The sequence below is a fragment of the Vulpes vulpes genome, chromosome 4 (genome assembly GCF_048418805.1).
Source record: "Vulpes vulpes isolate BD-2025 chromosome 4, VulVul3, whole genome shotgun sequence".
NCBI classification, from domain to species: Eukaryota; Metazoa; Chordata; class Mammalia; order Carnivora; family Canidae; genus Vulpes; species Vulpes vulpes.
This window is the reverse complement of record NC_132783.1, coordinates 116,850,887-116,872,679: the sequence shown is the minus strand read 5'-3', so window position 1 is coordinate 116,872,679 and position 21,793 is coordinate 116,850,887. Positions and strand designations below refer to the sequence as shown.

Here is a 21,793-nt window from a genome sequence, read left to right as displayed (position 1 = left end):
CCCCAGGGCAAAAACTATTTTGGTCAGGAATCTTCAAGGGTCCCATGAGCATCCACACAGGGCTCACTGGAAGAAAAGAGTGAATAAGGACTCATAATGAGAGCCCCACTGGCCAGGCACCACACCCACTGCTTTGGGGGTACCACCTCAGTGAAGCTGTGTGACAACCCTACGGGCTACGTTATCCTCGCCATGTGAGGAAGGCTCCGTGAGGTGAAGTGACACAGCCAGGATTACAGGGCCAGCACAGGAGAGCCAAGGTGCAAATCAGTTGTGCCTAAGAAAGCGCGTTCAATTAGCCCCCTGCTACACTGGCTCTGCTCCCCCAGCAAGACTCAGGCCCGAGGGGCGGACAGTGAGTTCCAGCCTGTGGGGTAACACCTATCCAGCTACCAGGTACCTTCTGGGCTGTTTTCCCTGCCTTGCGGCACATGAAATAACAAGGATCCTGCCCCGAGGGTCCATGTTACCACGGAATGACAAGGCTGGAGAGAAAATCAATTCCAGAGGAGCGGGGTCCCTCCCCCTCAAAACTGAGAAACAGAAGACGAGCACCCACTTCGAGAGGCACCCACGCCTGGCTGGGCCCCGCAGAAGCAAAGGACAACTGCCCACACGCCCAACACAGCAGTCATCACTTAGTTTAGGGGGGACTTGTTTTCGACTTGAAAAGGTCAAAGTGACACAGCAGAGCACTGAGAGTACTTAAGTAGACAGTGTGGATAGAGCACTTAGCATGATGACTGATGACCAGCAAGGTGCTCGAAAATGCTGGTAGACGTGAGGGGTGGGGAGTCCTTCCTCCACACTCCCCACGCTCCTCACATGCCTCTCCAACAAAACACTGCCGCCCAGTATGCAATGTGGGTGACTGGTGTAAGCATGTGTGTGCTTGACGGAGAACTTCCTGGAGGAAGGAGCATGCTCCATGCATCTGTCAGCAGCACAGGTCTGGTGCTTGGAAGCTGAGCCAATGACTGAGAGCTGAATGCACAGATGGGGGTGCCGAGGGCTGGCAGAGGCTTACACCCACTTTTGGTGATAAGTAGCCCCCATGTGTCCTGGATCCTGCTCACCCCTCTACACTCACCCTAAACAGAACTCACCGCTGACTTGACGTGACATTTTTTACTCTACATCTGGCTTGCCCAGTAGACTGGGAGCGCCATAAGAGCAGGGGCCGAGTCCACCTTGTCCACCAGTCTATCTTCAGAGTGGTCCAGAACAGCCTCTAATCAGAGACACTGAAGGACAAAAGGAGCCAGTGACCTGCCTCTGCCTCCTGAGAGGCCATCCGAAAGCATCCTGAGGGCTTCTCTGGGACCCACTGACCAGTGATACTCTGGACAACCATACACTTCTGGAACCAGCACAGCCCTGCTCCCTCTGAGAAGCCCAGACATACAGCCAAGCAACAGGGTAGGATGTGGAATACAGAAACTGAAATCCCACCTCCGTGTCCTCTAAACTGTATGATGTTCGGGTTCTTCCTCAGCACTGGGGAAGTGCCATGGAAGGGGGCCCGGGAAGCCAAGGAAGGAGCAAGCAGGGCCACTGTCCCCAACCCCAGGCCTGGCAGGCAGAGCTCGGGGCAGGATAAGAGAACAGGCTGCCAGGCAGTAGGCCAATGGAGCCCACACAGAACAGCCTGATGGGAGAAAACCCTCTGGAGCTCAGGGAAGCCATCTGCGGGAGGGCCTGGACTTCTGGGGGGAAGAAACACAAAAACAGAAACAGGGAATTTCCACGTCCCGCTGACCTCATGCCCAGATGGTCAGCGGCAATTCCAGGACGACTGCCGGGCAGACAGGAACTCTCCTGTCAGTGTGCTTTCTAGAACCTTTCCTGAAAAGGGGACTCATTCCCAGGATGACAGAACTGGAAGGGAATCCCCAAGGGCAACAGGATGACCTGTTAGCAGGTACCCAGGGGCCCGCTGAGGGGAGCACTGCACCACTCTCCCGCCTCCTAGGCAGGCAATAGAGTGTGTGGAGGGGGCAAAGGGGTGCGGACCCCAGCCCCTGCTTGGGGCAGTACCGGAGCTCAGCGCCCAGGCCTCCTGGGCATCAGCTCATCTGACAGCAGTGAGTCAGGGCCCGGAACAGGAAGACCAAGCTCACCCAACAAGTCAGGATGGAGCTGGAACCAGAAGGTCCTTGCTCGCTCTCTCGCTCCTCTCTCTCTCTCTCTCTCTCTCTCTCTCATCTGCCCAGTGCCCTTACCCTCCACTTTCCGCTCCTGGGCTAAGATCCAACAACAACGCAGAGGCCCCACCCCACGTTCTTCCAGGACCTGGCCAGAACCCACGTCCAGCTACAGACCCGCAGGCAACCCACCAGCAGGGGGACACCAGCCCACCTTCCCATCACAGAGCTCAGCAGAGGGGTGACCAGAGCCCCCACAGCCCGCCCCGCTCCCCTGAGGGGTACCTGCTGGAACCAGACCCAGAGCGGGGAGGCCAGGCGGCAACTGCAGGGTGTGAGGATGGAAATGATACCGTAGGAGCCAGGGGCCCCAAAGAGGAGGAGGTGGCGTGATGAAGCGACAGAAGAGTGGCTGACAGGGATTGAGGGGGGCAGGAGAGTGGGCTCAAATCGCAACCTCCATCCGAGAAGAAAAGAAGTGAAAGAGGCTGGAGTGGAACTGAACGGCCATCCCAGCTCCCCACCGAAGAGCCTGGCCCGTCTGGTGAGCCACGGGCTGGCGCCGGCGGGGGGCTCCGAGGCCCCCAGAGGAGATAAGCTTGCACAGCCTGTAACAGCTGCAAAACACCCAGTATCTTCCCAAGCTCTGTCTGTCCATTCAATCGCCATAAGTCTCGGGAAGCAGCGGGGGGCTGACGTCCGTCTGACAGACGAGGAAACGGAGGGAACGTCCAGGAGCTTGAACTAAGGCCCCTGGGTACCGGCTGCGCTCCGGGGCAGATGAAGTTCTCCCTGCTGCGGAGGGGGAAGCCTCAGCAGATCTCCGACCGGAGTCGGGGTTGGGGGGGCCCAGGAAGCAGCCAGGGGCCACCTGCAGAGGCAGAGTAGGGGCTGCCCAGGGTGCCAGTGCGGGGGCTGACAGTGGGCAGAAGGGAAGAGGTCTCTAGGAAAGAAGGCCCAGGACGGAAAGCCAGAAGAAGGTGCTGGCATCCTCTCTGCGGCCTTTTAGGGCCACGGGAGAGCCCGGCCACCCACTGCACAGTGGTTCCCTTGTGCACAAAGCGATGACCCTGGGCTGGAGAGAAACCCGGGGATGTCGTGGAGCTGGCCTAAGGACCAAAGGAGACCAAAGCCTCAGGAGCCAGCAGCGAGGCAAGGAAAGAGAGGGGATCCCCCACACTGGGAGCAGTACAGCCATGGAGTCGGGAAGAAAGGGTCCCCATGTGACGCAGGGTCTGGGGTGAAGCAGGTGAGGCACACGGGACAACACTGAGAGGGGCACTCGAGTGCAGGCACAGGACCTTGAGCAGGAGCCCTCCTCGTGGGCGGCACCCCAGGGGCTTCACCGGTGTCTGCCCCTCCCTGGTCCCAGCCCTGTCCCCCCTGGAGGTTGCAGGCTTTTTCTGAGCCTCGGCTGCCTCTGCTGCAAAACAGCCCGACCTGCCCTAGGACAAAAGCAATGAAAGGCAACAATATGTGTACAGCGGCGGCAAGGGTGTTCTCACTTTCTACCTCTTACTTCCTGATTACTTGATTTACTCAACAAGAAACATATTCATTTTATAATAATAAAATTTCCAAAGTAATAATGATGTGTGTAGAGCACGAAATTAAATGTCTGGCATGCCGTGGGTTCTTACTAAAAGGTTGGGGCAGCCCCATAACTCTGCCACACTGTTTAGAGCCGCGTATTCCCCACTCCCTTCTACTCCCCCCTTTTAATGGAGTTTTTAGGTTCCTTTGCCGTCTCGGCAAGTTAGGTTGTGACACCAACTTAACTTCTGGTAACTCCAAAAAGACATTAAGCAGGGACACTGTACAACCACAGCCAGTGAAGATCCCAGAAGCCGATGGGCCGTGGAACCGCACTCATGAAAGACTGGGAAGCATCTGAGCCTCCTTCTCCTCAACTGTAGGTGGGAATATCCTGCAATACTCCCCAGGGGTGACAGGAAGCCATGAAAGCACTTTGTAAACTAAAGTAAAAAATCTCTCCATATTCATACTTTATGATGATCTCCAGCCCTCCCCCCATGACCCCATTGTCAGGAAAACTATGGACCCAGGGCCATCCATCAAAGAGCCCACCTTGAGGGACTCCTAGATGGCTCAGTGGTTGAGGGTCTGCCTTCAGCTCAGGACATGATCCCGGGGTCCTAGGATGGAGTCCTACATCGGGCTCCCTGCAGAGAGCCTGCTTCTCCCTCTGCCTATGTCTCTGCCTGTCTCTGTCTCTCATGAATAAATAAATAAAATATTTTTTAAAAAAGAGCCTACCCTGGCATCCTCTCCAGTGAGCCAAGTACTTACTTAGTCTGCAACAATTCAGTAATAAAGAGGCTATAGGTGTAGCATGTAATATAAGGAACCAGGCCCAGAGCAAACATCTTCCCCTCACTGGGCCTCAGTTTCCCAAAAGGAGGGGTTGTATTTGCAACACTGGCAACAATATAACAGAGAGAATCGACTAGAGGATCTTTAGGCCCCTCTAGTTCTGACATTCCAGAACTTGCCATTAATTATCATCCCTTCCTACAACCTGTCAGACTTTGAGAAGGCTGCTCTCCTCAGCAATAATCCCTAAGGCCCAAGTGGATTCCCCTAAACCAAGAGTCCTCCTAACAAGTACTATCGGGGTGGCTTTACCTCCCCCAAGGGCAGTCAAACCCGCAGATGGTGTCTGCAGCCCCTCGCTGGGTCCCCCCAACTCCCTAGCATGCACCCCGGCTCCAGCCCAGCTTGAGAACTGTGTCCCTCACACAGCACACATCTCCTCTGTGTCCTCCTTCCTCCCCTCCCCTGTGCTGACTCACCACGGAGAGAGCCCCACGGCCTCTGCCTGCAAGACTCAGGCTCCACACCACCTGCCTGGGGACAAGGGGGTGGAAGGAAGCAGACTCAGAGAGGTGAAGTCGCTTGCCTAAAAACACACAGCTGGTGAGTGGTAGAACAAATAATCCAGGCTCAATTTGTGAGGCTGCAGTGCCGCTGCCCTCTCCCCTGGCCTGCTCCCCCTGAGACAACGGGCTGAAGCTCAGTGGGAGGAAACCAGTCCTGCCGCCTGGCTGGCTCGACCAGACTTCCAAGTTCCCAGCCCCTGCCTCAATGGATCTCTAATTTGGTATGCAATCAAGTCCCAGTCTGCCTCTGATCACCTGCAGCCACCAGGGCTTAGAGTCTCAGGTGGAAGGAAGTTCAGGGGAAACACAGTCCTGTGCTGATCCAGTCCCCAGGGGAGCCAAGGGACTCCGATGACCATCTTCAGTGACCCAACTTCCTCCCTAAGGACCCTCCCCTGGGTAGCCAACACTGGCTGCAGTCAGAGTACTCCTAGTTCCACTTCCACCAGCACTTACTCTGCCCTCTGAAGTCCTCTGGAACAAGGAACACGATGTCCCTCTTCTCCAGTTCAGCCCTGAAGACATTTGCAACCTGCAGCATTCTCCTGTAGCTAGTTAGACCCTGTTCCCTATGCTGTTCCTTGAGGGGCTGGCTTGCAGCCCCCTTCCTATGCCCTCCCCCACCTCAACCCTCTACCTCTACCTATCTGTAATGGGTCCTAAAACTGAACACAACACTCCAGGTATGGTTCACAAACAGAGGAACTTTCACCTCCACCTTTTTAGGTATTATGTTTCTATTGATGTAGCCTTGCATACATTTTGTTTTTCTTATAGCTGAGTCACTGGCAGCAAAGAATGTCCTTTCTCAATGATGTCAATACCTGCTTACACGTCTGATTAGCTGAGAACAAAGTTCTCTTACAGAGACGTATGCCCTGAAGTTTTAGTTAACTACAGGGCCAGAGGTTTACTGCCCAAATCAGTAATCCTCTACCTAAGAATCTAGAAATGTCTGCGTCACTGCCCACAGGGGCTGAACAAAGATGTGTACTGCCACATGCTTTATAACAGCAGAAATGTCCTAAATGTCCACCAGGGAGGCACCGGTTTAATAAACCACAGTGCATTCACTCACTGGAATGCTATGCAGCCATCAAAAAGAATGGGGCACACTGCTTGGCAATGACATAAAAAGATGTCCATAGAATACCATTAAGGATAAAAAGCCCAAGTATAATAGAATACTAATTTTTTAAGTTTATTATTTTTTCTTTTACTAACCTCTACACCCAGTGTGGGGCTCCAACTTATGACCTAAAGACTGAAAGTCATACGATATTCCAAATGAGCCAGCCAGGCACCCAAGAATACTATTAAAAAAAAAAACCACACAACTACATACATGTACATATGTACGTGCATATATATGTGTATAAAATCATAAATGTGCGTAGGATAAGGTCTGGAAACATACACACCAAACGCCTACTAGTAGACAGCTCTAGAGAGGGACCTGAGATAGGGGCTGGAAACAAATGAAACATTTATTTCACCTACAAAAATTTAAACTCTTTACAAGGAAATCTAGTCTTATTCCATTGAAAAAATTAACTTAAAAATATAGTGGGGAAAAAAACATATATATAGTGGGAACAGGGTCAGGGGAGAAGAAGAGAGAAGATAGCTTTCAATTTTTACTTTATACCTTTTGTATTCCTTGGGAGTGGCTCTTCCAATGAGAATGTTATTTTGTAACTTTTTAAAAATGGATATTTTAAAATATTTTTTAAAAATTTAAGTGTCTTGACAAGGTCAGAAGGCACACTGTTGGGGCACCAAATGAGACTGGAGGGCTATGGGCAGGGGTGAGAGCGCATTATGTACCTGCTTCATAAGGACACACAAGGCTTAGGGATTTGATCATAAAAAAGAAGGAAAAGTCCATGGGGATCTCTGGGTGGCTCCGCAGTTTGGCGCCTGCCTTCGGCCCGGGGCGTGATCCTGGAGTCCCAAGTCGGGCTCCTTGCATGGAGCCTGCTTCTCCCTCTGCCTGTGTCTCTGCCTCTCTCTGTGTCTCTCATGAATAAATAAATAAAATCTTGAAAAAAAAAAAAAAAAGTCCAGAAGCAAGTTTTCTAGTCAGGAAAGTCACTGGATGGAGAGTTGGCAACCTAAGAGAGGATCTGGCTTCAGGAAGGCCAGGGCTGTCCTTGAGGTGATAAAGATGGGAAGAGAAGTAGCAGACTTTGGATACCCATCCTCAACTGGGGAACAAGTACAGAGCTCCCCGCCCCCTGCCTGTGGGTCCTCACACCAGGCACACCTGCTCTGCTGGAGAGGAAGCTGAGCCCAGGCAGGTGCAGAGCTTGGCTTGAGGCCACACAATTCCCAAGAGACGCAGCAGAACCCGCACCTGATCATCACATCACTGGTCCCACCCTGTACTCCCTGCTGCCAAAAGCTCCCCGAGAAGACAGCCCCAGGAACCCCAGCCCACCTTCCTTCTGCCCCATGCACGCCTCCTCTCAGCTCCTGCGATCCACAGGTATACACGCTCCAGGCCAGAAGCCGGCTTTCCTCCCAGCAGCTGGGACCTCACTTGGCCCAGAAGGAGGACCCCGACTATCAGCTGTGGGGACACAGGGTACTAGGGCCACCCTTAGACAAAAGGGATGAAGGCTTTGGCTGTCTTTCTGTCTCCCAGTCCCCAATATGCCCAAAGCTGGTTTACCCAAAGAAAGGTTTCTCCAACCCTGTAACTGCCCCCTCTAAGGGGGAAGAGGATAACTTAAGAATTTCCCCTTCTCGGGATCCCTGGGTGGTGCAGCGGTTTAGCACCTGCCTTTGGCCCAGGGCGCGATCCTGGAGACCTGGGATCGAATCCCACGTCGGGCTGCCAGTGCAAGGAGCCTGCTTCTGCCTCTGCCTATGTCTCTGCCTCTCTCTCTCTCTCTGTGTGTGACTATCATAAATAAATAAAAATTTTTAAAAAAAACTTAAAAAAAAAAAAGAATTTCCCCTTCTCTAAATATGGTGAAAGGAGGGCTCATTGGATCCAAATCCTGGTTCTCTGCTCCTTGCCACGTGACCCTGACCTGGCCTCACTTCCCATGTTCTTCCCTACGGAAACGCTGGGAGGACCCACTAGGAGCCACAGAGCTGTTGACCTTAAAATGCCACCCAACAGGTGCCATAGTGGCTACTAAGGGGACAACCAGACAGGGGTAACACCACTCAAATAAAAGCCAAAGATTTCCTATTCTAGCAGCAAAGGCTGGAGACTCCCTGATGAAGAAGAAAACAAATAAATACATGGGGGTAAGTTCACACCAAGGAGTACGATACAACTGTGAAATGAATGAACTATAGCCACAGATACAAACCAGACCAAATCTCACAAATATAATACTGAGCACAAGGAAGTTGTCAAATACAAAGTTGTACGACAGCATTTAAAGAGTATTATTAAACATACAAAAGAGTACTACCTATTATGTAAGGATGCATATGTTTATAACAAAACTAGAGACATTTATAAGAGAATAAATGTTAAATTCAGAACACTTGCTACTTCCTGATGGGAGGGAAAGGGAATGATCAAGGAGAAATTTCAGGTGTACAGAAAATGTGTGACTTCTTAAGCCGGGCTGGGTAGGGGCTTGGTGTACACACGTTGCCCTCCATGTCTGGAAGATTTCTTCATATTTTCTAAAAGTCAGTGTTGCTGTCCTTGGACTCCTGCTCTTCCCAGGGGCTGGGCCAGGGGGAGGGGAGAACACATGCAGAGGCCTAAATGGGGATGTGGAGGGACCAGGGTTCCTCAGCCCATTGATGAAGCTGGCCACGATGAAGGCCCAGGATGGTGGCCTGCCAGACAGTGGAAAGTGGAGCAAGCCCTCTCCAGTGTGGGTGGAGACCAAACCAAAGGCCCCTGACTCATGGGACACCCCCCACACCCGCCCTAAAAATACCAGCTCTGACCTCTGAGTATGACTCCTTGGTGACACAACTCCCACAGCACCCCCACCCTTCCCCCACAACACACACACCATACATCTGCTGGGCCACCCGGTTTGTCCACCCTGTAAGTATTCAAGGGCACAGGGAACAGCTTCAGGGTGAGGTCCCTGGGGAGACAAGAGCTCAGCCCTGCCTGGGGACAAAGAGCCAGCTGCTCCTCAGGCCAGTCATCTGTTCCTTTTGGAAGAGTGACTGTCCTGGGCCAGTCATGGGGGAAAAACATCAAAAACTTCCCACAACTAACAGGCTACGGTGACTGCCAACGTCCATCTCTGGAGGTTGAGGAGCTCTGCTCCGCAGAACAAAGGAAGCTTCTTCGTGCTTTTCCTGTGTCTCCCTTTTGGCAACTCTCCAGAGGGCCCCAGCCACCCTCCCTTCCAAGAGGGACAGGGAAAAGAGAAGCAGGCACTGTGGGCCGGCAGGGTTGCAGCAGCAAGAAGAAGTGGGGATGGAGGGTGGGCACAGAAAGGCCTGGCCCAGTAGGAAGAGCTCAGGACTGGATGGAGCCAGAGAAACGGCAGCCCAGTTACTGGGCAACAGCGTTTTTAGAGCTGAGAGGGAACGTTCTAAGACCCCAGCCAGTGCAATCCCTTCATTCTGCAGCTGGGACACCAAAGCCAGCAAAGGAAAAAGGCCTGCCCAAGGCTGCATAGGATGACAGTGACACAGGGGGAAGCAAACCTAGGCCTCCTGCCAGTGCACTCTCTTACTGCACGGCACCACGCTTGCCCTCCCTCCAAGTGGTCAGGTGGGCAATGAGGGAAAAGGGGAGTGAGAAAGGAGGAAGCTGCACCCAGGGGGACCCATGAAAGCTAACCATCCATAACATGGGAAGATGCTGCCTACAAGCTAGAGCACTCCCTGACCCTGGGGATGGGAGTCAAGCCGAGACTGGATGATCATCTGCTGGGGTGCACCCCTCCCACTTGTAAGTGTCCGCTGTTCCAAACATGGATGGAAAGACATCTGACACAGAACAAAGGACAATCCATCCAGAGAGGACACAGCGTGGTTCATAGGTGGCAGAGGGGTTAAAGGCAAGTTATCCCAATGCTTGGAAGATGGCACCGTCCCCACCATCTCCTACTGAAATCCCTTGTATGCTCAGGATTGTCATCACTCACGAGATCAGCAGCTAGCACTGACTGGTTGCCAGCAGCAGCCCTGTGCTGTCTCATTAACTCACAGCACTGGAGAAGATAGTGGCGACATCAGAAAACCTTATAGACGAGTGAGAGGGGCCACACCCACTCAAGTGAGCCAAACTTTGAAGCACACACTCTCCACCAGAGGTTCCCAAAGTGCGCCACACAGCAGCATGGCCACCACCCACTGAATGGAGCCCCTCTGGGGACACAGTTATATATGTGTTTGACAAACCACTCAGGTGCTTCACATGTGTGCTTGTTTGTCAACCAACTGCTCTAATCACTTCCCGATGCTGCACACAGGGAGAAACCACAACTTCTCTGCCCGGCAGTAAAAGACCTTAGGGTTTTTCCTGGTCCAGCTGGTCAGCTCCCCCAACCCAGCAGAGCCTTACCTCAAATCCTCTATCCAGTCTACTGAGTTCCAGAAGGTGCTCAGGCCCCACTCTGCACTCACCATCTTTCTAGAGCCTGGCCTTGGAGTCACCCCCTCTACCAGGAAGCCCCTCGACTACCTGCTGCCCCCAATTGTCCTGTACTCCAGTGAGACTTATGCCAGGCACCTGAAGGCACATAATGCCCTCCACATGAATCAAAGATTTATTTTATTTTTTTTGGATTTTATTTATTTATTCATGAGAGACACAGAGAGAGGCAGAGACATAGGCAGAGGGAGAAGCAGGCTCCATGCAGGGAGCCTGATGTGGGACTCAATCCTGGGACTCCAGGATCACACCCTGGGCCAAAGGCAGATGCTAAACCACTTAGCCACCCAGGTGTCCCACATGCCTTCCAGATCACATTCAGAGCACAATTTCTCTCCATTCCACTACAAATTCCTAGAGAGCCAGGTGCATAGTTCCTATGTACCTGGCATCATGTTCCTCTGCAAGCACTGGCCACAAAGGCAATTGGGAAAAATTTGCTGGCTATGAGAAAGAAAAAAAAAACTCTTGGGGAGCAAGTTCTGGTTCTCAACCTGACATTGCCTCTACTCCTAGGACAAGTACCTTCCCATCTTTTGGCCTCAGTTCCCCTCATCTGTGAAATGCACCCTTATTCTAGTTTCTTCTATTCTACTCATCCATTGAACAAACCCAGCAGAGCTTTACCTCAAACACTCTTATCTTGTATCAGGGATGCACATGCACCAAAGTGGTCCCTGCTCTCACCCTTGTACTCCAGGAAAAGAGAAAGGCAACAAACAAGGAAACACTAAACATTATTATATTCTAGGCACTAAGTTCTATACATATACTTTCTCATTTGCAAATAAACAAGATTATTTCAGAGCATGAGTGTATAAAAACATAATAGTAATATGACAGAAAGTGAAAAAAGGGGCCACTTTGCATAGAAAGGTCAGGGAAGGCCCCTCAAAGGAGGTGACATTTGAGCTGAGACTTAACAGTTAAGGAAGAACCAGCCATGTAAAAAAAAATGGGAAAGGTGTTCCAGGCGGGAGGAACAGCACATACAAAGGTCTCAAGTCAAGAACAAGCTTGGCACATTGGAAAGAAAACAAAAAAAACAAAAAAACAAAAGCAGGCTGCCGTGGCTAAACTGCAGTGCAAGCAGAAACTACCCAGTAGTATTCAGAGAGACAGACAGACAACCTCCTACAATTGTGAGGTGCTCAAATCAGGTCTGCCCGACTCACCCCAGGACATCCGGGCCCCAACTCATAGGCAGCATTAGGGGTAAGGGTATGAGTCAGACCCCACAGCTTCCTGGGGCCCCAAAAGACCTGCTGTGGGCATAGGGGCAGCTACCACCCTTCAGCAGGAGAGCCTCACCATACCCACAGGACCCCCTTGGGTGGGGGAAAACAGGATCACAGAAGTATAAGGAATACAGAACACTCACAACTGTAGCTCCCAGGGGAGACATGATCAAGTGCTTCCATGAAGTGCCAGTTCCTGATTACATTATTTTCCCAGGACACAGAGAGGACAGAAATCGTGGTCAGTGGAAAGGGAACAGGGCTATACTATTCAAGGCTTACTGATCTCGGCCAAGTCTTAATCTTTGTGGGCCTCAATTTCCTCATTTGACAATTGAGGCTACTGTTAGTGACTATCTCCTAGGATTGTTGAAAGATTAAATGAGATACTGAATGTAAAGCACTGTGCCTAGCACAGGTAAGTGTTCATTAAGTGTACGCTGTCATTACTGCTCTTGGTTTTTCACTGTCTCAGTTCTGTCTGCTGTAAAATAAAGATATTAATACAACAACACAAGATTCTTATGCCTTTGTACTAATCAATATTCCAGCCTCCTAATACAGTATCCATGATTAGGAGTAAAGAAAAAAAATTGAGAGTCATCTTTTCTGACCTCTCAACAGATGCTGAATTCCCCTCCATCATACCCTACGGCTTGGAAAATACGTGCTGATTAAATTCTACTTTGGTGATACTGTGAAGTTAAAATGATGCATTAGGAATCCACAGATTTCTCTGTACCGTCATTCTGCAAGGGGGGGGGGGATGGATGTTACTGATTCCTCAGCATCATCCACAAACCACCTCCAATCAAAACACAAACTCTCACCGGGTCACACAAAATTCACGCCCACTTCCATACACACAATTAATGAAGGTATAATGGGATCACTTCCAAATGCACCATCACACACACACACACACACACACACACATACACACACACACAAATGTTCTACAGTGGAAAATTCACCCATATATAGAAACATCACACCCCAAATCCCTCCCAGAAGTTCCCTACAGACAGCTACCCTGCACGCACATGCACACAAATGCTGCTGCCTCCAACCGTATGTTGAAAAGAAACCGTATAGCTGGAACTCTAGAGCCAAATGCCAGGGTTCGAATCCCGACTGTGCGACTCCCTAGCCGTGTGACCCCCAATCTCCAGGCGCCTCGGTTTCCTCAACTGTAAAATGGGGATGATAATAATACTCATTTAAAGAAAGATGCCACCACTACAAGACTTTAACACACGCAGAGTTTAGATCCGCACTTGGAAAGCGGCCAATACCTTATGATCTTCCCCTTCACCCCATGCGCACCCTGCTCCCTGGGGGCCCCGCACCCTCCGGACACGGCCGCGCCGGCCCGGCCCCCCGCACCCCCCGCACCCCCCGCACCCGGCCCGGCCGCAGTGCGCAGGCGCGCCGCCGCCCTCCCTCCGCGCGGGGCAGGGACCCGCCGCCGCCGGGGCCGCGGAGCCGAGCAGCGCCGGCCCCCGCGCAGGGCCCCTGCCGCCCGCCTCGCCCGCCTCGCCCCGCCCCGGCCGCCCGCGTACCTGCGCGTGGGGCCCGGGCACACGCCGCCCCGCTCTCCGCGTCCAACCCCGGTCCGGGCCTGGCCCTCCAGCGCTCGGCGGACTCGGGGCCGGGGCGGGGGAGCGCGCCCGGGACGAGGAAGTGCCGGGGGCAGGGCCGCCCTACCCCTGGGAAAGTCCCCGGCGATTGACAGCCCGGCCGGCCAATGGCGCTGCGCCCTCGGGGCGGGCCGGCCGCGGGGTGGGCCGCCGCGAGGTAAACAGCCGCAGCCCGGACGCCGGCCGGCCCGGGGCGCCCTCCCGCCCCCCCGCCCCCCGCCGCGGCCTCGGGGGCGCCCCTCTCCCCGCGCTCCCGCGGAAGCCCGGAGCCCGCCACGCGGCCGGAATTGCAGAGCGGGGCGAGCCGCGGAGACCACCCCAGCCCTTCCTCGCTGCCCGGGAGACCTGCCCTGGGGCACGTAAACGTCTGGAGCTGAGCCAGAGCGCGAGCTCAGGGCACTCCCGGACAACTCCGCACAGCGCCCAGAAAGTCGTGCTGCAGGGACTCCCTAAAGAACTTTTTTTTTTTTTTTAAGATTTATTTATTTATTTATTCATGATAGCAGAGAGAGAGAGGCAGAGACACAGGCAGAGGGAGAAGCAGGCTCCATGCAGGGAGCCCGACGCTGGACTGGATCCTGGGGTCAAAGGCTGGCGCTAAACCGCTGAGCCACCCGGGGATCCCCTCTCCCTAAAGAACTTTTTGTGCATACTTACTGGCCCCCAGGCCCTGCAAGCATTTTGCAGGCATTACATTATTTCTTTCACTGGGCCATCCTAGTGAAATGGGTTTGTCCCCTTGTTTACCGTAAATAAATCTAACAGGCACGAGAGGTTAGTGGACAGTAAGTGGCAGAACCAAGATTCAAACCCCCAAGTGGGCAAATCCAGAGCCGGCCTCCCACCCTGTCTGCATATTTGTGAGCCAGATCATCCGAAGAGTTGTGGGATTTCCCAGACCCTTAAGGAGCAGCTTGGTTTAACCGTGAGGAACGCTTTCTCTGGTCTCTTTTTAAGCCCGTCATTTCTTTTTTTTTTTTTTTAATTAATTTTTATTGGTGTTCAATTTACCAACATACAGAAAAACACCCAGTGCTCATCCCGTCAAGTGTCCACCTCAGTGCCCGTCACCCATTCCCCTCCAACACCCGCCCTCCTCCCCCCTTCCACCACCCCTAGTTCGTTTCCCCGAGTTAGGAGTCTTTATGTTCTGTCTCCCTTCCTGATATTTCCCAACATTTCTTCTCCCTTCCTTTATATTCCCTTTCACTATTATTTATATTCCCCAAATGAATGAGAACATACACTGCTTGTCCTCCGATTGACTTATTTCACTCAGCATAATACCCTCCAGTTCCATCCACGTTGCAGCAATTGCACTGTTGGGGATTTACCCCAAAGATTCAGATGCAACGAAACGTCGGGACACCTGCACCCCGATGTTTCTATCAGCAATGGCCACCATAGCCGTCATTTCTTTTTAAAAGAGAGTTTTAATTTCAAAAAGTAGAAGGACCTGTACTGGAGATAAGGGAGAGCTCTTTAAATGGGGGTAAATAGAGCTTTATGAAAAACCTATTGCCAAAGACTCAGTTCCCCAGAGCTGATAAAACCTTAGTCAATGACAGGTCCTCATGCTCAGAATAGATTCTGAGAGCTCATTCCTCCAGGCCCTCATTTTTGGAGAGATCTAATAATCAACTGTGACTGAAAAGACACACATTCACTGCTACCCAGGTAGAAATCTAACCCCAGGATTCTCCTCAGACTTTGTGACTTCAGTTGCTTCAAAGGTGTCCTCAAATTCTGGGATTCCTTGAGTTACTTCAAAAGTGTTACCAAATTCTCAAAACAATATTAATTCTGGTTCGTTTTAATTATGAAAAGAAGTACTCATATACTCTGATTTTAAAGGGGGGTGGGGAGGATGCAAAGACCAAGCAAAGCACCTTTGAGTGTCCCCAACGGGGGGAGGGTATGGAAGGATTAGAAACTGGGGCTGGTTCACAGGCAGCTCCCAGGCATCACTCTTACCCATTAGGCCTCCCCAAATCGGTTTTCTTTCTGCTCTTTGTCAGCAGTTCCCAATTTGCCTCCTCTGGAATGCTATCTTCCTAAGCTCAACCAAAGTCTTCTCCTGAACACTGAAATCTACTTTTAAAAAATGTAGCGTCTCCAACTATTTGCATTTTGTTTTCCAACTATTTCAGCTGTTTTTGTAAGACGTCTGACCTTCGAAAGTTAGGCAAATAGCTTCACCCCTTAACATCCCTGATGACCCCTGGATGGTCTTGTTGGACAGTGCTCTGGTATGACATGAAAAGGTCACATAGTTGTTGTTTTTTTGTTTTTTTTTTTTTGCCTGATTCCCTATTTTGGGATAATTTTTCTTAACACAACATATGAGGAAACTTAGCTCTTCAAAGTCATGACCACACCCACCCCTCTATCCTTTCAAGTCTAAGTTTGAATTCAGAACTTCCTGGCATGTTAGAAGCCATGGAGACAGACCATTGTTCTTTATCCCCTCTTTGACATATAGGTAAATTGAGGCCTAAATATAGTAAACGGTTCCTTCAGGGCTACACACATTGAGTGATGCCACCACGGTTGGAACCCAGGACCTTGGTTTCCAGGCATATGTGCTCTTTCCACTGCACCATGTTGTCTTTCCAGTGTCATGATTTTTCCTACAGAAACTCAATGCTCGTTATGAACACAGGCTATGGATTTAACTAATTGGGTTCTAACCCCTACTCAACCACTTGCTACCTGGGTGGTCTCCCTAAACCTCAGTTCCTCCCTGAAAAATGGAGAAAATTGTATCTTACCCCTGATCATGGGGATAAATGAGATAATGCAAGTAAAGCCCAAAGCTTGGCACACAGTAGGCGTTCGAGAAATGAGAGTGGTGTATAGACATGGATCGCAGGCCCCTGACAGAACTTCACTGGTAAACCCAGGAATGCCCCCCTCCCTAAGTTCCATGTCACCATCCACATCCTCTATAGGCCCCTAGACCCTGAAAGGGTGGGAAATAGGCCACCTAGCCTGGTACCCCCTGCCACCCCTGCATCTGGAAGAAGATGTCCAAGCCAGGAGCTGAGTGACTCAGGCAGCTGGAAACTTCTTGCTCTTCCAGAGTGACAACAAGCACCTGCATAAAGCCCTACCTGGGAGGAGAATCAAAGGCCTATGTTTTGTTTTATTTTGTTTTAGTTTTAAACCATGCAACTTCCTTATCTCCTTTCCGCCACTCCCTCCCTCTGCGCCACCTCCACTAAAGATGCTCCAAAGATAGACCTACGTCCACATTTGGAGGAAATAGAAAACATACCAAAAATTCACCTGTAACTGACTGAACTTTAAATCAAGTGCCTAAAAAGGCATGGAGGCAGCATATTAAAAACATTAAGAGGTAACATTTACAGAGCATTTGCCGTATGCTAGGTCAGCACTTTGACATAACACGGTATCTCCCAACCACCCTGAGGTCATTAACACTGTCATCCCCATTTCACAGATGAAACTGGGGCTTTGAGGTATTAGATTATTTGCCCAAGGTCTTATATAGCAACAAGTCCTAAATTCTTTCCCCTCTTAAGCCTGATGCTTATGCAGTCTTGCCAGCCAGTGAGACAGAGCTCAAAATGCTTGTCCTTAAAGCCTTGTTTAGAAATGATCAGACCCAGCCCTTCTCTCATAGGGATAAAGCCATCGAGGGCCAGAGAGGGATAGGGACTTGCAGGAGGTCTTACAGTGAGTTTGTGATTAGTATTGAGGGCTAGAGCCCATAGCTCCTGCTCCTAGAGCATTGCTATCTCCACACACCCCACTGATGGGAAGTGGAGCTTCTAAAGCCAACAAGCTCAGCCTCACTCTATTAGGTGAATTTGTGAGTTAGGGTCTTGGCTAAAGGTGAATGAAACTCAAGGTGAGCAGCTAATGAATTAGGAAAAGAGAGATCCCAGCTCTGGGTCCTTTCCTTCCATCCAGTCTCCCATCTCCATAGCCTGAGGCAGTCTGGGGAATATAAAACCCATGGTGGATTCTAGGTGCTTTTCCATATTATGTGTGCACACGAGAGAGAGATTTTAGTGATAGTTAAATGAGAAATGCATGTCAAGCACATGATGTTGACTGAAATTGTAGTAGGTAATCATATTTTTTGATAAGAAATAAATAAGTGAGCAGAACCTATGTATGGTCCCTGTTTCCTACCCCTGGCCTCAGAAGCATTTTTAATTCTTTCTGCCTCCCCAATCACTGCATGAGGGATAGATTGCCGGCTCTGAGCTATAAGTTTTCATGTCCATTAGGCACCTTAAGGTAAATTAAACCATATCATACTCACAATTTGCCCCTCCTTAAGAGCATGCATGCCATGTAAGGGTTAAGGTATGGGCTCTGGAGTCATAGAGATCTAGGTTCAGGCCATAGCCCTGCCCTTACATCTTATATTCCCTCTCTGCCTGTTTCCTCACCAGTAACTTGAGGGGCAGAGTCCAATGCTGAGTGGAGAGGAAGAATGAGGTGCCACAGGGCCTGGAATGAGTTAAAGGCATCAAAGCCCAGGGCCCAGAGCTATGGAGGAACTTGCCCTAGACCTCCCAAAGTGTTCTCAGAAGAACCAGGCCTAGGAGGCATTTCTCCCGATTTTTTCTCCAGGGTCTTTCCTGTTTGCCTCTTCTCCCTCCCAGCTGTTTCCGCTGCTGCCCTGGGCCTGCCAGCTTCACTAGGGTTTCTAGGACGCCACTGGTGAAGAGGAAAGAGCCAAGTGACTCTGGGGGAAATTCCCGGCCTCAGAGCATATGTGGCCAGGCACCTCCCACGGTTCCAGGGAGCCCCAGGCTTCCCCTAGTCCACCTCCTCTCCCTCTGGCCTCCCTGTCTTTAGGTCAGGCTGTCCAGCCAGATCTAAGTTTGGATCCAAGCTTGCTCCTTGTCATCCTCCTGGAAGTGGGGAGCCGGCAACCAAGCCCAGCCCCTGAGGGAGGCAGCCCCACGGGAAACAGGCATTTCCTAATCCTGGGAAGCCCTGACAGGGCCCAGAGAGCAATCCTCCTACAGCCTCACCCCGTGTCCTTTCTCATACTCCCTCTTCCAGGGTCCCTCCACTTCTCCCTCCATTCTTCTCTGGCCCAGAAGCTGCTGTGACAGTGACTTGGTCTCTCTACTCCTTGCCCCTCCTAGCCAGGGACTTCCCTGGGCTGGGCCTCTGACCAGCTCTGGAAAATCAGGACTGCTTGTGATTAACAAGGAGGCCGCCTTACCACTGTCTGGCAACCCACTCCCAGTGCCTCAGACCCTCTATCAAAGCTTCAACCACAGAAGGGTCCAGCCAACCCTAGGAGGAAAGCAAGTGGGGAGAGCCCTCCCGAGATCCATTTGCTCCAGCGCTGAGGAGGGTCCCAGCCCTCCATCGTGTTCCCAAGGGAGGCAGAGCTAGACTCCCACCTGGTCTCTTCCTACCTAGCTGTAGACCACTAAAGTGCCCAATAAACATGCCCACACCTACCCTCAAAAACTCACATTCACACACAGACACATGCATTCACATAATGACCCAGACACTCACAGACACACTGGCAAACCCATAGATGTGCTTGCATACACATGTATGCCTCAACAGACCTGACACATGCCCCAAAACATAGACAGACGCACGTTCTCACACCAACACAAATCCACATTCACACTGGTGAACCTAAATCCCTTCCCTTCAAGGAAGGATAAGACAAAACTAGACTTTTCTTTCCCTTTGGAAAAACTAGCAGCGACTAGAAAGAAAAACACTTGCTGAGGAAGGGGCAAGAAGGGGAGGGCAGGAAGAGGAAATAAGAAATGGAGAGAGAGAGGCAAGAGGAGAATGAGGCCAGGCAAGGAGGTAGAGAGGCCCAGAGCCCAAGCCCTGGTGGGGGGGAGAGGGAACCGGCCCAAAGGAGCAGCCAAGGCCAGCTGGCAGGAAAGTAGGAAGCCAGGTGGCTCTTGGTGCAGAGCTGGGGGGTGATCTGGTGGCCCTGGCACCCTTGTGCAGTGAGCCCTCACCGCTTTCCTGCCCCCCCTTCCCCCTGCCACTGGGCTGAGGCACTTACCTGGGGCAGGAGAAGACAAGGGTGGGTGCAGCGGGGGCTGCCACCCTGCGAAGGCTCAGCGCTCACTGTGCTTCTGCAGGAAGGAGGGCTGGGCTGGGCTGACTTTTAGGCAGGAGGGGAATTCCCCGAGATGGAGGAGCCAGCCGCCAGGCAGCCCCACAAGGCCCAGCTGAGGCCCCATCCTGCCCCCTGGCAGAGCACAGGGCCCTTGTCAGTTCCACCTGTCACTTCCCAGACTGGCTATCACTTGTGAAGCATTCCGGGGAGGGGAGGGAGTTCTGGGGAGGAGCTGGAAGCCCGATGATTCTGTGACTGAAACTGGAAAGGGGCAGGAGCAACCTGGTCTGCCCACCCTGCCCCACCCCCAGGCTCTCCCAAAGACCACTAATTCCTCCTTTGCCAAAGGTGGGGGATTCCAGCCCCCAGGGCCCTCAGGAAACTGCCAGATGCCCAGCCCACATTCTCCACCCCCCATTCCTAATCCATCTATTTCCATTTAGTGTCTGTGGACTCTCCACAGGGAAGGAAAAGCCCATCCCTTCCCTCTGTGCTGGGTCTCAATTTGGTGTCAAGTGGGGGCCTTAGTGACCTACCCACCAAGGAGCAGCCCAGCTCTACACTAACCAGCTGGTTCTCCGGAGCCTCACTTCCCCCTCTGGAGCTTCAGTGATTCCCCCTGCTGTAAAAAGGGAATAATGAGTCCTGCTGGGCCTGTGTCCTGTGGTGGTAATTAAAACAGAGTGATTTGCAGACATCAAAACTATTGAGTACCTTACGAACATAAGACTTTAGTTCATTATCCACAGCAAAGGTGCTTGGGGAGGGGATGGGCTGGCTCTGGATGAGCTGGTGTGAGCTGATGAGCTGACCTTTCTTGATCATTTCAGGTTCTGGAATTTCTTTGTTCTTAAAGGCAACTTTATAGATCACTGAGGATACAGGAATGGACAAGTCAGACCCACTTCCTGTCCACTCAGAGGTCACAGACTCTGGGGCTGCCCTGTCTAGTATGGTAGCCATAAGCCACCCATGGCTATTTAAAAATAAATTAGTTAAAATTAAATAAATTAATAACTCAGTTCTTCAGTAATGTTAGCCATATTTCAAATGCTCAGTGGCCACGTGTGGCTATCACCCTAATAGGCTTTACATATAGAACATTTCCATCATCACAGAAAATTCTATTGCATAGCATTCCTCTTGGGGCTATAGGCTAACAGGTAATTATAATGAAGTATGGTAGAGATGTGTTATGACAGGAGGAGCATGGGGAGCTCCAGGAGCCTGGTCAGGGGAGCATCTAGTCAGGATTTGGGGATCTGGGAAGTCTTCCTGAGACTTCAGCTGAGAGCTGAAAGCAGCCAAGTAAGAGCACAAGGAAGAGTGTTCTTGGCAAAGGGAATAGAATATGCAAAGAGAGAATACATTCAGGGAACTGAAAATTTTTCACTCTGAGTGGAGCTTGGAGTTTGAAGCAAGGGGGAAGTAAGAGAGATGGGCCTGGAGAAACAAGCAAGGCCAGGTCACAAGAGGCCATACTCAGTTGAGCAGGGAGTTGGGAGGTGGAGGATAGGAGGTGAGAGATGGGGAGAGTCCACGGAACCCCATCCTCTGCTGCTTCTGCATCCTTCAGATTGGAACTCCATGGGGAATGCTAGAGAGACCTCCTGGCCCAACAGATGAGGAAGTGAAGGCCAGACAGGGGAAGTGCCTTTCCAAGTGAGTAAACAAAGGGACTTCCTGACTCCTGGTCCAGTGCTCTTTCCCACACTGCACTTGGTCCCTTGGTCACACTGGCCACTTCTTAAATGTCCAATAGCCACGTGTGGCAAGTGCCTACCATACCAGACTGTGCAGATATGTCCATCAACACAGAGAGTTCCATAGGACCAGCAGCACCAGTCCTTGAGCTAGATCAGGTGCAAAGGATGATACACTTCCCTGCACAGAGACCCTTTTCTCTGCAGGGAGTAAAAATACATCTCAGCTGACTGTGTCAGGTGCCCTGTCTCTGCCCTCTTAACAGCAGCTTGCAGGGCCTCTCTCAGCCATGTCCCCAACGGGGCAGAAACAGGCACTGGGAATGGTGGCAGGACTCGATTTCAGGGAGAAAGATTTTGTCCCTGGCTCCCTGTGGGAAGCCTCCTGGTGGCCTAGGAAGCCATCTGGGTCAACCAGAGCCTTCTGTGGAACTGAAGAATGTCCCTTCCTTGAGGAAACTTTGTTTCAGATTCCTCATCA

General features: G+C 51.5%; 1 protein-coding gene across 9 annotated transcripts in view; it reads right to left on the bottom strand.

Moving 5' to 3' along the window:
• Window positions 1-19,795, bottom strand: part of TNIP1 (TNFAIP3 interacting protein 1) — a 49,714-nt gene extending 29,919 nt beyond the window's left edge. For 2 of the 9 annotated variants that reach the window (XM_072756801.1, XM_072756804.1), the window contains exons 1-2: window positions 13,441-13,568; window positions 12,922-13,068 (exon numbers count right to left, since the gene is read on the bottom strand). The gene's annotated coding sequence lies outside the window, so the exon portion shown is untranslated. Of the gene's footprint in view, window positions 1-4,957; window positions 5,013-12,921; window positions 13,069-13,440; window positions 13,709-19,552 lie in introns of those variants that run through there. The other 7 variants (XM_072756800.1, XM_072756803.1, XM_072756806.1 and 4 more) reach the window with 5 other exon arrangements.
• Window positions 19,796-21,793: the final 1,998 nt, after the last annotated feature.